At 39.6% G+C, this 19,182-nt stretch overlaps 1 protein-coding gene across 2 annotated transcripts in view; it reads left to right on the top strand.

The window, feature by feature from the left end:
- Positions 1-570: 570 nt before the first annotated feature.
- LOC149086316 (uncharacterized) overlaps positions 571-19,182 on the top strand; it is a 34,551-nt gene continuing 15,939 nt past the window's right edge. The window contains exons 1-2 of one of the 2 annotated variants that reach the window (XR_016192687.1): positions 571-644; positions 7,042-8,414. The gene's annotated coding sequence lies outside the window, so the exon portion shown is untranslated. Of the gene's footprint in view, positions 645-7,041; positions 8,415-9,958; positions 10,017-19,182 lie in introns of those variants that run through there. The other variant, XM_089232332.1, reaches the window with a different exon arrangement.

The raw sequence follows: 19,182 nt of genomic DNA, 5'->3' as shown, positions 1-19,182 counted from the left end.
AAAGAAAATCTAGAATTAATGAAGGAAAATTCAAGAATTGTGAAATAAATTTTTCAGCATTAACGAAAAAAATTTATTCCAGCATTAATGATATAAATTATTCCAGCATTAATGAAACAAATTATTCCAGCATTAATGAAATAAATTATTCCAGCATTAATGAAGGATATGATTCCAGTATTAATGAAATAAATAATTTAACCTTTTTCATCTTTAGATGAGTTCCCAATCCTTTTTTTTTTAAATCTTTAAAACGAAATATTGTAAGATCGAACTGTACATTTCTATGGGCAAACGAACTTTCTTTTCACCGAGTCACGTGACTTCCTTGCATTTGATGTCTCTACCGTCGCTGCGGCTGGATGCTCCCTGCAGGTTCGATGCTGTTATAGGTTAGCAGATTATTGGATGTCGAAAGAAACTTTAGCTGGTTGAAACAAGAAAATTGTTATAGAAAAATATTAATCAGTAATTATCGAAATCTCAAATACCTGATGGAGGATTTCAAAATTATTGAATTCAGATTTTTCGGGACTGAAATATTTTTTTGTATTAGTTTCAAATTGAAGAGTTGAAGCTCCAGCCGTCCAAATCACGGACAAAATAACATCAACTGCAAACATTTGTTAGAAATCCAATTGAAGGTATTATTTAAAGATTTAATATATAATAAGAGTTAATAGTTTTTTTTTTGGAAAACATTTAAATATTTGAAATTGATTGACTCAGTTCTTTTAGTGGAGGTTATTTTAAAATTATTAAAGGTAATACTCTATATTGAAAATTAGCTCCAGTGGTTTATATTAGTGGTTCTCAATAGGTGGTCTGTGGGTCACCAGGGGGTCGTGAGAGGTTGTTGAGGCGGTCCTCGGGAACAGCTATGAAATAATCTGTTTTTGGTGATATGATGATGGCGATTTTTTTTCTTTGGCGAGAAAAATGTCGGATGAAAACGAACTTTAGTTATCCCTACTGCGCTCTCCAAGGTCTCGCTTTTTCATCCCCCGTTTTCTAACTGTCAGCAATAATCTACGTTATATATCGGAATAATCCAATGGTCATACACACGTGCTATATCCAGAGAATTGAACAGATGGTAGTAAAAAATTTTAAAAATGTAAATTTATTATCAAAATGAATTTCGTAGAGGTTGAAGCTGCTAGGTCTCGGCTCGAGAGAAGCAGTTTAACATCTTACAAATAATGGGGGAAAAGTGCTAAAATGCAAACTGCAAGCAGGTGGCGGCATCACTGCGCGATGAATGCAAAATGACAAAAAGTCCTACCATGCAATGGTGCAGAAAACGTTTCGCCCAGTCGCTAACATATCAGCATGCGAATATGCAAATGAGGCATAGAAGAGGGAGCCTAGTTAAATTGCTACAACTATTGATGTGATTTCTCACTTTCATTTTGTCGTGACCCCTCACCTCTGAATGTAAACGTTAAAATACGAATAAGAAATGCAGCAGCCTACGGTAACAAGAATATTTTGGCAAAATTGTGAAAATTATGCTTCTCAAACCATTATTATTGTCACTTTGATGCACCTAAACCATATTTGAATTAAATTTAAAAAAAAATATTACAATTGTTATTACATCAGTGGTATTTTATATAATTTTTAATAATTATTATAAGGAAGCTGTTCTTAATATTGTTTCAATAATCAGGGGTAAAGCCCTAGTAGACAACAGTAAAATCCAGTCAAAGCAGGCAAGCACAGAGAAAATAAACATAGCCAAGATGCCACATTTGGGACTTTCTGAATCGTATCTAAACTTTATGCCACCCACATTAAATGGAAATATGAAATGTGCAATCTGAGACAATCCAAATGCAATCCTAAGAATGAATCCGAAATGAAATATTCCAATGATAAAAACTGAATGTGACATACAGAGATAACGGTATGTGTATGATGTAATAATATAACGTATAACAAACAAAAAAAACCCCTCTAAAATGTGCTAATGGAAACCATTAATTCAAATTCAGTGCTGTTTACAAAAGCATATTAATACTAGTGACCTCTGGGGGGGGGGGGGTGATGTCACTGTCAGAAAATAACCAACAGTATAAAAACAAGAAAGAAAAACCTAGAAGCCTGTTAAAATAATAGAGAGAAAAAAAATGCACACAGAAGAAAATGGCTGACCGCAAAAAAAAAGTGTCAACAGGCTAGAAAAAGTAGTGCAAAAAAATGTCACCAAATTATGAAAGGGGGATTATGCTGCAGCTGTTTGGGTCCTTATAATGTATTCTAAGCGATGCATAAATTTAAATTAAGGTACGTGAAAGACTGGCAAAACAGTGAGGGTCCCCTGTGTGCATCTTTGGGTAAGCGCTAGTCGAAAAAAATGGACTTGGAGCAGAGCACCATAGTAATAAGTTTCCTCCAAGCAAGGTAGCTTCGAAATTGGTGTTTTAAATGAGCAAAGAATCAGAGAATTGAAAGTTGGTGTCAGAAAAGAGGATTTTTAACAATTGATATCAGGGACGCTGGAACATATTTGCTAAAGTTGCCAAAGCAATACCAGTCATTTGAATGATATTGATCAGCAACATCAATCACCATTCAAATGCAGCTCATATATTACACTTAAAGCACACTTTTAAACATGACTGTAAAACAACCATAATTTTGAATCCTTATTTTTATATGGTCATTTGTTTTGGCCCAATCTCACCAAATTGGTCCTTTCGCCAAAAAAACCCCTTGAAATCTAGTCTAATAATTTTTAATCACTATTTATTTGTGTGTTATTTTCATTTCACACTATTAACCATAATTATCCCCCCCCCCCTCACCCCTGCAATCTATCAATTTGTGTTTGAGCTTGCATGTGATTCCCATGTAGAAAGCCTATCTAGATCCCTGGGGTACACGCTGGTTTCAGATTCTGCCAGTCAGTGTTGTTATGGATTTGTTGAAAAACCTGAAATTCAAGACTTTAACCAATCAGCAGCAGTGCTGACTTGCAGAATTGGAAACCAGCATGCACTATGTTTGAACCCTTAGGACCTGACAAAAATACAGAGGCGAGCGAGAGGTTTCTGCTGTTCCTTATGTGCTGGATCAGGAGCATGTATCCAAATGCTGGGTTACTAATTTTCTGTTAAAAATTATGGGGGAGGGGGGGTACCAAAATTGCCGCCTGGCAATCCAGTGGTTAAAGAACTAGCCTCTGACTGTTCAGGTCTGGATTTGAATCCTAGTTCGGGCATGGTTGTTTACTAACACCAACAAATTCCCTAGAGAGATCTTACGGATCTCTTAGGAATACACTCATGCCCATAAATTAAGGATAATTCAGAATCACACGGAAATCGAAATCTAAAGTAAAAGTTTCACCTGTAGAATTATCACACACATCTGCAAGGATGATATGCAAATTTTAGGAAGCTACCAGATGATGTCGATAGTACGTCACAATGACGAGAGTGTAAGAGGGGGGGGGGGTGTGTATATAAGGGATGGTGGCAAAGAAGTAAAATTGCTCACAAGAGTTCTGTAAGGCGCTCAGTGCCATAAGCGAATAGTTATGACACAGAGGACGCATGTGGATGATTTTTTACGTGGTAGAATTATCGGCCATCTGGAATGTGGGCGTACTCAGATGGAAGTATCCGAGGAACTTGGAATTGCCCAAAGTGTCATCTCTATGCTTTGGCAACGATTCCAAGATAACGGAAATGTCAGTAGACGTTACAGTACAGGTCGCCCCGAGTTACAACGCAGAATAAAGACCGGTATTTGGCAGTAACTGCCAAAAGAAAGCAGATGAAGCACAGCATTCGACCTGTCTCGTCAGCTATCTGCAGCCACCACGGGTACCACAGTTTCAAGGCAAACAGTGAACAGACATTTGGGAGATATTGGTCTATATGCTCGCAGGCCTGTCAGATGTGTTCCGCTCACGGCAACTCACTGTCGGCAGCGATTAGCCTAGAGTAGAGAACATGCAATGTGGACATCGTCACAGTGGGCTTGTGTGATGTTTTCCAACGAGTCTTGCAGTCTGATTCACGTCAGACTTTCATATGGAGAACGCCAGGTACCCGTTACCACCAAGACAACATCATTGAACGGCACCGCTACGGTGGTGCAGCATTGCTCGTTTGGGGTGGAATTATACTGGGTTCCAGAACAGATCTGCATGTTCAAACCGGAACCATGAAAGCCCAAATTTATCGGGACATCATTCTGGAACAACATGTACGTTTGTTTAGGGGTGCCGTGGGTGCAGAATTTGTGTTTATGGATGACAACGCCCGTCCTCACCGAGCAAACATCGTAAACCTTGAATCTGAGGATATAACCAGTATGGAATGGCCAGCATTCTCACCTGACTTGAATCCGATAGAGCATGTGTGAGACATGCTTGGCCGATGAGTTGCAGCCCGTCAACCACCTCCTACATGTGTACCGGAACTTCGGAGAGCATTGCTTGCTGAGTGGAGTGATCTTCCCCCAAGATCAGATCGATAATTTGATACTCAGCATGCCTAGGCGTTGTACGGACTGTATTTCATCGCATGGGAGACATACAATGTATTAACCATCATACCAACCATGTAATAGTAAGTTTTTGTAAAGGAGATATTTTTTACAATTGCTCCAGGGAGCAAAAATCGTAGTTTTTATGAATGGTATCATACATCGTTTTTGTTCTTTATCTTTTGTTTAATAAATGGGCTTTATGAATAAGTAACGTTTGTTTTGTTTCTGAGTCTTTATTTGCCGGAGCTGGCATTATCCTTAATTTATGGACATGAGTGTATATGAGGATCATATTACGTTATAAAAAAAAAAAAAGATACTAGTCTTGGATAGCAGAGTAAGTTTTTGTTTCTAGTTGTGGCCCTTCTCCGAAGCCCCAAACCATAATGACATTGTTTTCTTCTTCCTCTCTCATCAATTGTGTTTTGTTCAAATTCTAGGAAAAGAAACAACAATCCCCAACGAAAATATGAGTACTACAGTCAGGGCCGGGTTTAGGAATTTCACGGCCCAGTGCAAAAGAATTTTTGCGGCCCCCTCCAAAAAAAATTTCATGCAGTCGCTCCCTAACCTATAAATTTTTCAACTTACGAACATAAGTCTTGAAAGAGAAAAATTATTCAGAAAAGAGAACTCATTTTTTCATTATTTCAGGAACGCGTTGATAGTTGACATCGTAATCAATCGAACACGATATATTAAGAGGGAATCGCATTTTAATTAATTTGACAAAATTTATAAATGCTTAATAATAATTAGCGTGGTCCACCTGCTTACATTTCATCGTGGCTCGAATCATATTGAACAGACATACATTTCTAACATACTTTTAGAGAGTATCATCTCTTTATCAAATATATGTTACAATTCGATAATTTTGATATTTTTTCAAATCTTTTATTGCTGTTTTTGTTTAACTAATGTAAATAGAAGAAAAGGAATCAAGTAGTGGGATTCACAAAAGTAAAGAAAAAACATTCTGAAACACATTAGAACTGTATTTGAAAATGTAGATTAATCTAAAATTACTACAGTATATTCCGCGTAACATTCCCACTTCGAAAGTTTTCCCACTTAGTACGATTTATTTTTTCGCAATCCTAACTTTTACTAACACTTATCAAAATGTCCCGTTTAAAACGTTTTCCCTCCTACAATGTTTTTTATGACAAGTTTTTGGAGTGGGTTTTTGGAGCTATGAGTGGGACTGACTGTATATGAGCTCTTCAACATTATTACTTGTTTAAAACCAAGGGTTTCTTTCCACAAATAAAATCCAAGATTGCAATCTCAACATTTGAATACTCAAATTCAAAAAGACGCCCTGGTATAGGTTGTCGAATATTAACAACACTAGCTGCAATCAGCCTAAACCTCAGATGTAATTTATTTAATAGTAGGCAAACACATTGTCTTATCGGGAAATGAATTGCCGGGGCCTACTTAGCCTACATCCTAAATTTTCGGATCTTTGTGCTCTTAAATGCTTCTATGCATGAAATCTATTCACGAAACAAAATACCTCTAATGTTGGTTAATACTAGGTGAATAACTAAATTGAAAAGAGAAAAAATCAGAGGGAAAACATCTTACTTTTTTTCCGGAAGCTCAGTAGTAAAAACTGTCAAAATTTAGAATTTATACATTGTATATCCGTCTTCTGGCAGTGCCGTCCTAACACGTGGGCCCACCCAGAACAAGCCTGCCGTTCGGAATTGGCAATAAATTGTAGGTCCCGGTCTAATTAGCCTTCGCGGGCAGAAAATGACCATGGTACGACAATAATAATCAAATGATTAGCTAAAGCACAGAACGAATAAAAATTACAAACATTCACCTTGTTCACACTTTGGTACCTCCAGACTAGATGATAACGCAAATGAGAGGGGAGGTTTTCAAGGGGAAAAATTACTAGATTTCTTTTGTGATGTCCCTTTTCCTTTGATGCTCTAAGCATGTTTTTTTTCTGGGTAAATATAGCCCTGTTATTCTTTAATGACAGAAAGAAAGGCCCAACTTTTTTCAGTGATAAAGAATGCAACCACCTGTATATACACTCTTTTCCTTTCTGACATAAGCTAATGCCATGCCTAATAATACAAAAAATGATATATTATAGGGGCTTTAAACTAAAATCCTTTCAAAATCAATAATAGTTTAATGGGGAAAAAAATTAAATTTCAATCAAACATTTCCAAAACATCTGCTGAAAAAGGAAAGGGTTTTTTTTGGAAGAATTGCGGCCCCTGAAATTTTGCGGCCCGGTGCGACCGCACCTTTTGCACCCCCTTAAGTCTGGCCCTGATTACAGTTAGATTATTATAGTCTGTGTTGCTTCCAACTCAATGCTCGCTGCCACCATGGTGCTAGACAGGTGCTGATCCCGAAGTGTGGGGTGATCATCCCTCCCAAGAGCTGAACAATATAGGAAAGTTTGTTAAGTTCCATAAAATACTGAATGATCCAGTAAACGTACACAATAACTCACCTCTCCGACACATCTTCCTGGATTCATGCCTGTCTCCGCTCTTTTTGCAGATGAAGATGCCTCCCTTCCACAGCTGATGATATTCTGCCTTCGGTCCATTCGAAGATGGAGATATTGGTCTCTGCTCCATTCACAGCTGAAGATGACTGCCCTCCACTCCAGTTGCAACTGAAGATGACGGCCCTTCTTGATTTCAAAAAAGCTAGTTAGCAGAAACATGACCACAAAGGTCATGGCGGATACCAACCACCTGTATCCACCTTTAGGAGTGACACGTTCGCTCACAAGAACCATTTGTTCCTTCATATCGATATCTACGGAAGTGTTGGGCACATCCATAGCAACCAATCTGCTTACCACCAGCGAGATTGACATGTCAGAAAGATGGATGTTCTTGACATCACCGGCCGAAACAGTCTTATCACCAATGCAGGACATGATTATCAACTCAAATCTGCTAATATGAATCCAAGAGTAACGTGATGGAAAATTAAAAGAGTCGACTACCAGTTGCGAAAATGAGTGACTGATAAATCAAGTAAAAACAAAAAAACAGCAAGGAGCTGAGGCTTTTCTCCATTCAAAGCTAAAGATGCCTGCCTCAGCTTCATTCGCATTTGAAGATGTCTGCCTTCTGTACATTTGAAGCTGAAGATGTCTGCGTTCTGTACATTTGAAGCTGAAGATGTCTGCCTTCTGTCCATTTGCAGCTGAAGATGTCTGTCTTCTGTCCATTTGCAGCTGAAGATGTCTGCATCCTGTAACAGTAAGAACCCGCAGCTGGTGGCGATTGACCACCCCAGTAAAATAAATGCTAATTAATTAATATTTATAAATTTCTAATAGTAAATAATTTCACCTGAAAAGTCAAATCTCATCATTTTGGATCGACCAGAAGTCATCGAACATGGCACTGCACCGTCATCAAGATATGTTTGCCTTGCAATCGACATGCTATCTCTGCCACTGATGGCTCTGGAATAGCAGATTATATGCAAATGGGAAAAGATCACAGCTGATTGGTTGCTCTGACAGCAGTCAACTTTACATAAAACGACTAAAAGATCACCTCGCATCACACTACAACTTCATTCCATGATGTAGTTTCATCTCTGTAACTTGTTTCATCGGTCATACTCTGACTCCACCTGGGGAGTCTGGTCTTCTGTCATCAATGTTCCTGAATTAAACTCTGGCCGTTTGATCATCTTCTAAGGTCCACGACGTAAATGAAGTCGGTGGTGTAGTTCGAGAGTGATAGACAGATGCTTTGAAGGACTGATTTTCCATGGTTGGAAGATCCAGATTGTAATATCGAAGGAGCAAGACTGGCGAAATTCAAACTTTGTTAAAGTTTCTAAGATTTCAATAAGTTTAAATGATGTTAAATTCAGAAATAAAATTAAATTGTGATGAGTTCTAATTCTTGATTCTTGTTGTGTTTGCTTGTGATGCTCATTTTTGATCCTGGTTGTGACAAATCGTTTGTCACACACCGGTCCATTCAAAGCTGAAGTCTATACCTTGGCTTCATTTGCAGCTAAAGATGTCTGCCTCCACTCCATTCGCAGTTGAAGATTTCTGCCTTTGCTCAGGCATATGGAACCAGAAAGGGAGGGGGAATGATTACCTCTCCCAAGAGCCGAATATATGGGAAAATTTGTCGGTCACATGAAATACACGACAATCAGACAAACCTACTTATGTCATCCCCCTCTTGATACATCGCTCTGGATCTGCACAGGGCAATAGGTAAAATTCTCCAATACTGTGCATTGAATTTTCTTTGTGGGAAGGAGGTGTCATATCATATTTTTTCAAGGCCCCTCTCTCCTTGGATACACCAGTGGAATAATCTATTATTCAATAAGTGATACACAATATTAACCTTTGAATGTTGTGAAGGAGAAAATGACGATCATAATATTTAACAAAGGTACACACCAAGTCAGGGCTTAACAAATCGAAAAAATATTTAATCGCCAGCCTGATTTCTTAAGAGCCAAGCATGGTGTTTTGCTCAAGAAAAACGGTCCTAAATGATGTATTCTTTTATTTCTGCCCATGTTAAAAGATGTGGCAAAATTAAATTAGAAAATTTTGTGTCACCCTTAGACTACACTTTAGAAATTTGCTCCAATTTAGCAATCATGCTAAAACTAATTTTAGGCTCCAATGCAGATTTTTTAGTTGCCATGGCGACTTGGAATTTACCCAGCCCTGCCCTAAGTGAGCATATATCTCTATTGTCGTGCAATTCTGAAATAAACCCTATGGTGTAATTTGATGCTGGAGTTTTTTTTGGGACTGTGAATTTGTGAAATTGCCATATAATTGCCGTAAATTGTACAGAAAACTTTGTTCCGTAAGTTGATATAAGGGCGATGGATTAGTGTCAAATTGCAAAGCACCACATTCATACTATGCCCGAAAGCAGAATGTTTTGCACTGTTCTGCAATGAGCCCTTGGCTGGCTGGGAATGCTTTGCAGTAAAAGTTCCCATTTAGTGTTTTTGACACTTTTCTTGAAATTCCTTCCAAGATTGTTTCTGCGGCAGTAATGCTAGTTTGGTGACGTACGGCATAGTTTTCGGCACATTCTGCTCTGGTTGATACTTATGGTGTTTAGGAAACATTAAAACACAATATGATTCATTACCACGTGAAACTCTTGGCCATATTTTGTAGATGCAGTTAGATTTTATAACTTCATTTTGAAGCCAATCATCGTTCTCATGTTTCCCTACTGCACCAACCATTCAAAAACATTTTTATGTGAAGGAAGAGTAGAATATAAGAAGGCCTATACGGTAAGTTACTAGTTATGTGTGTGCTTACGGGAATAGATTCTTCACAAAAGTCAAGATAAATGGGCCATTCAATTCCTATTATTGTTGTGAAATTGTTTACAATATTAAAGACATTTTGTGTGTAACAAATGTTTTTCTTTTTTTTTTACATGTTTAGAGCCGAGAAGATGGCACACTAGCCTGCAGATGCACCTTCTTGAGGTCAATTCAAATAGGTAAGTGTTGTGTGTGTGTGTGTGTGTGAGAGAGAGAGTCAGTCTAAATTGCTGATTATTAGGGCTAGGACTTTCGTGACCAATATCTCTTTATATTAAAATACTGAATAAATATGTGAATCAGAATTATAAATAATATTTTTCAGTATAAATAATAAAAATTGAGCATTCCCTTATCATTCTGGCACAACATTTCTCAACCTTTCTACACCCGAGGACCGGTAGAATGTCTGAAATAGTTACACAAACCATGTATGAGCAGTGTGACCCAGTCTTTCATATTTTACGGGATATTCTTGTATCATGACTAGGCCTATAATTTATAAATTCTCATCTCATATATTTGTCAATGCACAACTTTTTGCCGTTAACTACATTTTGATTCACAGTGATTTCCAAAAGCCCTTTGTTTTTTCTCATTGGCAGTTTTTCATTGATTTTAGCAATGGTTTCTAATTTTGATGTCTTGTTTGATGACAATGTTTTTGGGAAGGATTGGTAATGTCCCATATTTTGCCTTTTAATATCTCAATTTTCCGTATTTTTCTTAGAAGAATATGGTCACTCTGTCGTGATGTGACTTTTTTTATAAAACACATTTTTGTTTACTGTGATTTGTAGCAGCTCTTCCTTTTTCCATAATTCAGCAATTTTAGCAAGTTTGTCGAAAACTGCATTTTTCGACCCCACACACAGTGGCATGTTTACAGAGGGGCTTAGCGGGCTATAGCTCAGGGTGACAAGTTTGATGAATGAGTGGCCAAGAAAATTAATAGAGAAGATATATAGCAGAAGGGCCGCAAAACTTATGTAAAACCCTCAATAAATCCACAGCTGCCCAGACAGTTAGGGACTAGATCAGTGAATGACCATAAAAGTGACTTGTGGAGCATGTGCAAGCATAAGAATAAGAAACAGTGACCAAGAGAGTGTGAAAGCGAGTGACTAAAAGAGTGACATAGAGCATGTGTAAATGAATGAAAGAGTGACCCATAAAGCATGGAACCATGTCAGTAAGCAACCAAAAGAGTGACCCAGAGCATAGGGGTGTAATGTGATAGGCCTCCTCGTGGTGCACCCTGGGTAATGCTAAATCTATCACACGTCATTGTCATCGCTTATTTGTGCTCATATCCTTCACTTTCAATAGCCCAGATTACATGTTTTTTCTACACATCTTGCAGTACTTGTCTTGCGTCTTGTTTTGTCCTGTACATGTTTATGTCTTGTGTCCAACCCCTCATTGTGGACCCCGCTCCGGCGGGGAGGGGTCCTCCCGGATGGGGCATTGCTTATAGCGTATGCCCTATCTGGGACGCTGTCTACCTGCGTGTTTGCCGTGCGTGGAGACCCGTAAGGCTGGAGATGGGGATCCTGGTTAGCCTGATGCGCTAGCTTTGGCCTCGGATTCAGCCGAAACGGGAGGCTTGGATTAGCCCCGTCCAGGTCAATCGGCTGTGGTCGCCTCGGTGGCTGAAGGGGTTACACTACTGGGCAGGTAGAGGGGCCGGGCCTGCCGGACGTCGTTGAGGTTTGTTGGTGCTGCTTCACGACGATCTTGGATCTTGAACGCGTCTGCTCGCCTGCTTTGGTGGTGTATAGCTCCCACCTAACCTGACGTTGCTACTAACCTTCACCGGTTACGTGTGCGCGTCCCCTTGTAGGGCTCCATGGTGGGCATGGTGGGTGGGAGTGGAACAATACCCATTCAAATATGGGAAAAACAAAAAATGCACCAAAACGTCAAAGAACTGCACTTAGTGAAACAATTGTCTCAGAAACCACTTCTTCAAATCTGTCATCTGTCTCATTCTTCTTCTTGCATAGCTCTGATACCAATAAACAGCTGTCAAAAGTATCACCATTCTTGATTGATAAAGCTCTCTATGGCGCAGTTGGAACTCTGAAATCAGTGAAGGCTCTCCGTTCAGGAGACCTTCTCGTCGAAACTAACACTCCCAAACAAGCCGAACTCATTCAAAAGCTCACATCTCTCGGGGACATTCCCATAACAATCAAAATCCACCCCACGCTGAATTATTCACGTGGTGTCATCTCAGACCCTAACTTAATTAACATGGATGAAGATGAACTAACTCAGGAGCTAGCGTCTCAAGGCGTAACATCTGCCAAACATATCATGAGCCGCAAAGATGGCAATCTAGCTCCATCACGTAATATAATCCTGACATTTTCATCCCCAACATTGCCGAAAGATGTCAAAATCGGTTACTATAACCTCCATATCCGGCCATACATACCTAACCCTGTAAGATGTTTCAACTGCCAAAAATTCGGTCACTCACGAATGGCGTGCCGTGGTCAACCCACCTGCGCAAAGTGCGGTGAGAGGGACCACATTTCGGACAGCTGCACTAATTCACCATTCAAGTGCGTCAATTGCGGTGGCGACCACCCCGCATTTGACAGGAAATGTCCGAAATGGAATGAAGAAAAAGAGATCCAGAAGATCAAGGTTCTCAATAACATCTCATATATTGAAGCACGCCGTCGTGTAATCCCTAACCAAACTCCAATAGCTAGTACATCATACTCTAATATGGTAACAAATCCATCAACAGCTAATAAGACTAACAATGTCACCAAAGCATCTGTGACAACTCAGACCGAACCCATAGCTGATACATCCACTCAAACATCATCTAACAAACCATGTAATAGTTGTGGCTGCTGTTGCTCTGCTGTAATACGGAAGGAGTCCACCACCTCCGAAGAAGCAGGAAAAGCAACAGCGAACACATTCAAAGTAACTACAGCTACTAAGCCAAAATTCAATAGTGGAAATAAATCTAAAATTAAACTATTCAAGACCGGATATTCAAGAAAAGCCATTCAGAGAGCAAAGAAGAACCCTACAGTACAAAACATGTCACTTCTTGATGACAAATCAATTGGTGACATGGATCTCGATAATCCTACAGAATCCGGTACTACTCGCCGGAAATTGGACCGAAATAAGTTCAAAGACCTTGAACCGTCTACATCTATTTGAAATTTATGGCCAACATTATTCAATGGAACATTCGTGGTCTTAGATCCAATTACGAAGATCTCAAGGATTTGATCAATCGCTATCATCCTGTTTGCGTGGCACTCCAGGAAACTTTCACGAAGCCCTCGGAGACATGGAACATCAGGCGACATTCCCTGTTCCGTATCGATTACGATGACGGGAGTAGGGCCTGCCGCGGTGTTGCTCTGCTGGTTCCACATCACGTGTCGTCGCGCGTTTTAACGCTGCGCACGAACCTGCAAGCCATCGCGGTGGAAATCTCTACAGCCCTAAGAATTACCATCTGTTCCATTTATTTGCCACCAAATGACACCATCTTACAGAGAGATCTAGAAGATCTGATTCATCAATTACCTCCACCATATTTTCTTCTTGGAGACTTCAATGCACATAATATGATTTGGGGTTCTAACAGCAACACCCCTCGTGGGGAAATGGTTGAACGGCTGTTACACGACATGGACCTCGCCATCATGAATGATGGCAGTTTCACTCATTTCCATGCCCCAAACAATAGTTTCACGGCAATAGATCTATCGTTATGTTCACCCACACTCTTGCCCAACTGGTTCTGGTCGGTTGATCCAGACCTCCACGGGAGCAATCATTTTCCTCTAGTGGTTAAGTGCCTCGACCGACGCCATAGCATACCTGAGGGATCTCCTCGGTGGAAGCTTGTGGCCGCCGGATGGGCTGACTTCACGGTCAAGGCAGAAATCACGGAGGATATGGTTTCGCAACCCGACGTCGACCACTGTGTCGACCTTGTGACCAGTTGTATCATCTCTGCAGCCAATGAAACAATACCCAAAGTCTCCTCGAAACTTCCTAAATTTCCTAAACCTTGGTGGAACCACGAATGTAATCTTACTATTAAAGCACAAAAGAAAGCATGGAATAGGTTCCGGCGGTATCCTACCCATGACAACAAGTTGGCATTTTTAAAAGCAAAGGCGATAGCAAGAAGAACCAGGCGCCAGGCTCAACGCGAGTCCTGGTATAATTTTACCACGGGAATCAATTCATCAACTTCATCCAAAATCATTTGGGACCGGATCCGAAAAATCAATGGTCATTATCAGTCTCATCCCATCAACATCTTGAACACCAATGGCACTATCATCAGCGATGTGAGGGATATTGCGGACACCATCGCCGCCCATTTCGCCGCTGTTTCCAGCGATGCGAATTATCCCCCATCGTTTCATCCCATTAAATCATCAGCCGAACGTACATCGTACACCTTCCGGCCTTTTACACCGGAGGGGTACAATTCATTGTTCACCCTTCATGAACTGACGACGGCCTTGCAGCGAAGTCCTGACTCAGCTGTAGGGCCCGATGCCATTCATTACTCCATGATTCGGCATCTCTCACCAGAATCACTCTCACATTTACTCATATTATTTAATCGGATCTGGGTCAGTCATTCATTTCCTGACACCTGGCGAGCAGCCATAGTTCTTGCATTCCCGAAGCCTGGCAAAAATCCTCAACAACCGAACAGTTACAGACCTATTGCTTTGACCAGTTGTCTATGTAAGCTCATGGAACGCATGGTCAACTATCGCCTTATGCACTACCTTGAGGTTAACAATATTTTATCTAAACATCAAAGCGGCTTTAGACGGTTCAGGTCCACAACATGCAATCTGTTACGCCTTGAGACATCAATAAGACAAGCATTCGTAAAGAGGGAGCATATGATAGCCATATTTTTCGATATAGAAAAGGCCTACGACCGTACTTGGAGGCACGGAATTCTTTCCGACCTCTATAATTGCGGCTTGCGGGGCAACTTGCCCATTTTCATTAAGAACTTTCTCGCTCGACGCATCTTCCAGGTACGGATCGGAAGCACATTATCAGCTCCCCAAATCCAAGAACAAGGTGTACCTCAAGGTAGCATTTTAAGCGTTACACTGTTTATTTTAAGACTCAACGGGGTGTTGAACCAACTCCCGTTGTCTGTCACTGGCGCACTCTACGTGGATGATCTGTTGATGTCATATCAGTCAGTAAATATGAGGACAGCCGAGAGACAATTACAAACCGCACTCAACAAGATCAGCAAGTGGGCACATAATAACGGCTTCTCATTCTCCGCCGACAAAACCGTCGCTATGCACTTTTGTCGGCGTCGAGACCTACATGATGACCCACAATTGTTTCTAAACAATAGTCTAATACCAATAGTAGAAAATACAAAATTCCTCGGCGTCACATTCGATAAAAAACTGACTTTCAAACCTCATATTGCGCAATTAAGAGCTCGTTGCATGAAGACGATGAACCTCTTGAAGGTCATCTCGTCTACATCATGGGGAGCAGACCGTAAGTCACTCCTCCACTTATATAAAGCTCTAATAAGATCGAAGCTCGACTACGGCTCCATTGTATACGGGTCGGCACCTCGGAGCTATCTGAGTGTGCTCGACCCAGTCCACCATCTCGCCCTGCGGATTTGCTCTGGAGCTTTCCGGACATCTCCAATGGAGAGCCTGTATGTCGAATGCAACGAGCCATCACTGACATCAAGACGCCAAGAACTTTCCTTGAAATATTATATCAAAATGAAGTCTTTACCAGGTCATCCACTTCATCGTGTCATTTTTAATCCGTCATTTCATAGACTTTTTGCTGCTCGACCTTCATGTGTCCCATCTTACGGTCTTCGTATGAGGGCACTTGTAGAAGAAATACAAATAGACATCAGTCGTGTGGCCCCAGTTGCTTGGCAACTGGCACCATGGGAGCAGTCTCTGCCAGATGTCTTTCTATCATTATCATCATACCCTAGAGCCACCACAGCAGATGTCATATATCGACAGATATTCTTCAGGCACAGGGGTAGGTACAACAGGTACTTCCCCATATATACCGACGGCTCAAAAAGCCCTGGGCATGTCGGTTGTGCCTACATCTGCTGTGAGGAGACATCTTTCAAACTATCAGACACATTCTCTATTTATTCGGCAGAACTGTACGCAATCCTTCAGGCTCTACGTCACATACGACGCAAACGCCACCGACGATGCATCATTTATAGCGACTCTCTCAGCGCATTGCAAGCACTGTGTTCCTTCACTTTTCACACTCATCCATTTATTCATGCCATTTTTCATGAACTGCATCACCTCATTCATCACGGTACCACAGTAAAATTTTACTGGGTACCAAGTCATGTAGGAATACCGGGCAATGAAAAAGCAGACAACGCAGCTCGAACAACAACTAACATCGATAATAGCCTTTTGGTACCTGCCAGTGACCACTTCTCAATCCTCCGGGAAGTGATGCATCGCCGCTGGCAGGATCATTGGAACAATCAAGTAAATAATAAACTTCATGCCATCAAGCCCACACTTGGCCATTGGCGTTCGAGCTGCAGAACTAACCGAAAGGAGGAAGTTTTGCTTGCCCGGTTACGCATAGGACACAGTCGCCTCACACAATCATATTTATTATTACGAGAGAGTCAACCAGAGTGCCCTCATTGTCAAAGTCCATTGACCATTGCTCATGCTTTTACTTGTTCACATCATCGTCATCATTTCACGACCGCTTTTGGTCAGAGTCATCTTTCACTTCATGACATTTTATCTGACAATAGCGATGCATCTCGCATTTTTAAATTCATCAAGGCCATTGGTTTATATGACAAATTATAGTTTTTACAATTTATGTCATTGTTTTACGTTTCATTTTCCTTTTTATATGTTTTAGTTTTTTGACACGACAAAAGGACATTTTTCTTATTTGTATGTCATGTTTTGGCACAGTTTGGCCAAATTGGTCCTTGCGCCAAAAAAATTCAAAATCCAATCCAATCCAATCCCAGAGCATATGCAAGCATGTGAGTGACCAAAACAGTGTGCTAGCATGTGAAGGACCAAAAGATTGACAGCATGGGAAGGACCAAAAATTGACAGCATGGGAAGGACCAAAAATTGACAGCATGGGAATGACCAAAAGAATAACTAAGACATACAGGTGTACTTGCAGGAGGGGGAGGGGCAAGTGGGAATTGTAGCACGGGGGGGGGGTGAATTCGAGGGAAGGGTAGTCAAGAACATTAGATTAGAATGGGAGAAGGGCAGCAAAATTTGTGTGGTCCAAAGTAGCGTTAGCCAGTGCAGCAAAATCATAAATAGGCCTCTGACCACACACATTCCATTGACGATATCCCATACATTCTCTCAATGAGTTATAGTTACCCTGTAAGTGTGAAGGTCTAATTTTTCATTTGAACCCATGAGGATATTACTTATATTAGTTACAACAACTGAGTAATTTTTCATTCAATTAGAATTTAATTTAATCAAGTCTGCCTACTGACCACCTTGGCAACATCGTCACAGACCATAGGTCGAGAAACACTGCTCAAATCTGATTATCGCCAGCCTGATACAAAATACAGATATTGTATTTTGCAATTTTTTTTCGCATGTTCGGAGATTGAATAAATACTCTGATTCTTAATACAGTACAGGGCTGGGTCAATTGCAAAGAAATCCATATGCAGCCGAACAGTTTTTTAGGCATCAAAAAATTTTACCCAAAGAAAAGGTCCAAAATAATGTTTTTTGACTTTTTCAGGGCCTAATGACCCTCTTTCATGTTGACAGATATGCTGCTATAAATTTCAAAACATTTTACGCACTGCTCTCAACCAACACCCCCTATAGATAAGAAAGCCTCCACACTGATGTCTCGTGACGTCACGGAGTGGAGGCTGATCGTGAGGACGACCATTTTTCTTTCACAGTATTATGCCTTACAATTCTATCAAACCTAATTGTTTTTACAGATTTCTGAAGTTTATTTAGAAACGATCAAGGTTATTTTGAAAACATTGAAATCGGTTGTTTCAGCGATAAAATTCTTTTCATAAATTTATTTTGAAAAAAGTATCTGCTTTTAATTCTAACTTATTACCTTAATCATGAAAAAAAAAATCGAGTTCAAAAGTTTTGAATTTCACTGAAAAGACAACCTTCTTTCTCTCTCTTGTTCTGGATGGTTCAGAAAAATATTCCATGAATATAAAAAAAGTTGTTTTTAAAAGTAGAGACAGAAATTAATTTTTTTTATCTGAATAAAGATGAAATATAAACACTTTTTCTATAGCTTTTAACAGTTGAATCTAATTTCAAAATAACACAAGGAAACAAAAAAAAAATCACAACTTCAAATAATAAACATTTTATACATTTATTCCAAAAAAAATTTAAATACTTACAGAAAAAATTATTACGGCTCATTTTCTCAAAGTGTTGAGTTTCCTTCTCCTACTTTTATCTACTTTTTGCATCACCAAATCATCATTAACATTTTTACAGTAATTTTTCAGAAAGATGTTGGTAGATGAACAAATTATAATTTTCATTATGTCATCTTGTATGTGCCCATTGCCACAAACATCAAATTCAAGGTAATTTTTGGAAAGAATCAAATTATTGGTAGTGATTTCAGAAACAACCGATCTCGGATTCATCACTTTAAGAAAAGCACTCATACTCATTTGACAACAATTTGCAAACAATTAGGTAATTATACTTTATAATAGTAACAATTTCTTTACGGGGATACTTCAAATTTCCTTGGGTCCATACTTTTATTTATCAGAATGTGAGCATCATCAATGCATGGCATGTTATCATTCAATAACATATGAAACTTGCAAAATTCACATTTATTATGTGTCAAAACTGAATGTGCACAATATCCTCCAATATACACTGAAATCAACAATAATTTTTTTAGATCAGCTACCTCTTCATCTTTTGCAACTGTATGAAAATTATGTTCATACAGTTGTAAATACTGTAAGATTCATTTAAGATACATTTCCAATAGGGATTTCATCTAAAACGTCAACATCATGCAATTCATCCAGCTTAATTTGCATACTTCCATGGTTATTAGATTTTATTAGTAAGGGGAGTAAGTTACAAACTCTGAGTTTACTTTCTGTCTCAAAAACTTGGGTCACTGAAATATTGTATTGCGAACCAGAAAGTTGTCTATAATAACCAAACCGATCTTCCAAAGAATCTGTGTTTCGAATTTTCCAGTTAAAATATATTCCATATCTATCTAATTTCTGCAATAAGAAACTATTTCAAGAAT

This window comes from Pholcus phalangioides, unplaced genomic scaffold, assembly GCF_987345545.1.
Source record: "Pholcus phalangioides strain wild (caught in Gottingen) unplaced genomic scaffold, Ppha-v1.0 ptg000005l_1, whole genome shotgun sequence".
Lineage (NCBI taxonomy): Eukaryota > Metazoa > Arthropoda > Arachnida > Araneae > Pholcidae > Pholcus > Pholcus phalangioides.
The sequence above is the reverse complement of the archived record's forward strand: the minus strand, read 5'-3'. Positions and strand labels throughout refer to the sequence as shown.